The 2,417-nt window shown below is 32.8% G+C and overlaps 1 non-coding gene across 1 annotated transcript; it reads left to right on the top strand.

Annotated features, from left to right (window-relative positions):
- Positions 1-420: 420 nt before the first annotated feature.
- LOC125175811 (U6 spliceosomal RNA) lies at positions 421-524 on the top strand. The gene has a single exon (XR_007155986.1). It is a non-coding gene; the product is annotated as a U6 spliceosomal RNA (small nuclear RNA).
- The last annotated feature ends 1,893 nt before the right edge of the window (positions 525-2,417 follow it).

The raw sequence follows: 2,417 nt of genomic DNA, 5'->3' as shown, positions 1-2,417 counted from the left end.
TTCGAGCCCCGCATCGGGCTCTGTGCTGACAGCTCAGAGCCTGGAACCTGCGTCTGATTCTGTGTCTCCCTCTCTCTCTGCCCCTCCCCCACTCGTGCTCTGTCTCTGTCTCAGAAATAAACATAAAATTTTTTTAAAAAGAATAGCTAGAAGTAGAAGTCCGCTGCTCCTTTTGTTTTTAATTTAAAATTTTTTAACATTTATGTATTTTTGAGAGAGAGAGAGAGCAAGTGGGGGAAGGGACAGAGAGAGAGTGGGACATAGAATCCAAAGCAGGCTGCAAGGTTTGAGCTGTCAGCACAGAGCCCTATGCAGGGCTTGAACTCACGAGCTGGGAGAGATCGTGAGGTGAGTCAAAGTCAGATGCTTAACCAACTGAGCCACCCAGGCACCCCTTGTTTTTAATTTAAAATATAAACAGTGCTTGCATCCTCAGCACATATACTAAAATTGGAATGATACAAAGATTAGCATGGCCCCTGAACAAGGATCACATGCAAATTCATGAAGCCTTCCCTATTTTTAAAATAAAGGAACAAACTTTTGTAATATAAACAGTGAGAAGCACCTGGGTGGCTCTGTTGGTTAATCTTCAGATTTTTTAATTTGACTCAGGTCATGATCTCAAGGTCGTGAGATCAAGCTTGGGCTGTTGGGCTCTGTGCTAGGCATGGAGCCCTCTTGGGATTCTCTCTCTCTCTCTCTCTCTTTCTGCCCCTTTCCCCTGCTCATGCTGTCTCTGTGTCTCTTTAATAAAGAGAGGAAGGAAGGAAGGAAGGGTAATGTAAATAGTGATACAGAAGCTTCAGAATACTGAGAGATGAGTCCATGATGCCTTCTATAAAGTAATCCTGCAAAAGATGAGGTTTGAGGCTCAACAAAAATGAAAAAGTGGAGAAAATTCCCAAATATTTTGAAACCAAATAGCACATCTCTACATAAAACATGGGTTAGAGAAGGACTCAAAAGGAAAATTAGAAAGTGTTTTGAGTTGAATGAAAATGAAAATGAATTGAAATTTGTGAAATTCAGTTAAAGCATTGCTTAGAGGGAAAATCATAGGGCCAGATGATTATGTTAGAAGAGAAGAAAGATTTCAAATCCACCCATAAAATTAGAAAATTAAAACATAAAAAGAGGTAACATCAGAGGATAAATTAATGAAAAAGAAAACAGAAAAACAATAGAGAATACCAATAAAACAAACAAAAAAACTGATTTTATGAAATCAGTAAAATTGATAAATATCCGGACTTATTAAAGAGGAAAAATTTTTAAAAATACATATTATAAATATTAGGAATAAAAACTAAAGATTTTACATATATTGAAAAGAAAATCAGGAGATTTCACATACAAGTTTATGGTCATAAATTTAGCAAATTATAAGAAATGGAAAAATTCTTTGAAATACACAAATCAAAAAATAAACCAAGTAGCCTCCTGGTTACTAAGTAGATTTATTTTGCAGAAAAAAAAATTTGTCCACAAAGAAAACTCTAGGCTCAGATGATCTTATTAATGAATTCTACTAATGAGTTAAGAAGGAAACAGTAGAAATTCTACCATGAGAACATTCACTGATACCAACACCACACAGTGACATTGAGAAGAAGGAAAATTATAAGACCAACATTTTTCATGTGTATAAATATTTAAATTATTTTTTAAATTTAGTAAATCATATGCTGCCATATATAAGTCATATCCAAGTGAGGTTTATCCTGAGAATGGAAACTTGTTTTAACATTTAAAAATCAATCAATAAAATTCATCATATTTACAAAATAAAAGAAAAACCACGTGATGTTCTCATGAAATGCAGATAAAGCATTTGACAAAATCCAATATCCATTCCTGATAAAAACTCTCAGCACAAAAGAAATACAAGGGACCCTCCCCAATTTATTATGAATATTTACAAAAAACATGAAGCCAATACCATGCTTACTCCTGAAACATTGAATACTTTCCCCCTAGGGTGATGAAAAATAAAAGAATATTTTCTTTTACCAGCCCTATTCACTCTCTCCTAGCCAGTGCAATAAGTCAAAGAGAAAAAGACAAACAGACAGACAGACAGACATAGATAAATGGCATCCAGTTGGAAAAGAAAAAAACATGATTGTCTATGTATACAATTCTATGGAATTTACAAAAACACTACTAGAACAAATAAGTGAGTTTATCAAGTTTGCAGAATAAAATTTTATTATACAAAATTTAATTATTTTTCTGTATTAGTAAAAATCAGAAATTTCAGTTATAAAATATTATTTACAATAGCATCAGAAATTATAAAATACTTAAGGATAAATCTAACAAAATAAGTTTAAGATCTGTACACTGAAAACTATACTATATTGTTGAAATAAAAGAAGATCTTTATTTAAAAAAATTTTAATGTTTATTCATTT

Source organism: Prionailurus viverrinus, chromosome C2, assembly GCF_022837055.1.
Source record: "Prionailurus viverrinus isolate Anna chromosome C2, UM_Priviv_1.0, whole genome shotgun sequence".
Lineage (NCBI taxonomy): Eukaryota > Metazoa > Chordata > Mammalia > Carnivora > Felidae > Prionailurus > Prionailurus viverrinus.
Note: the sequence above shows the minus strand (reverse complement) of the source record. Positions and strands in the feature narration are given on the sequence as shown.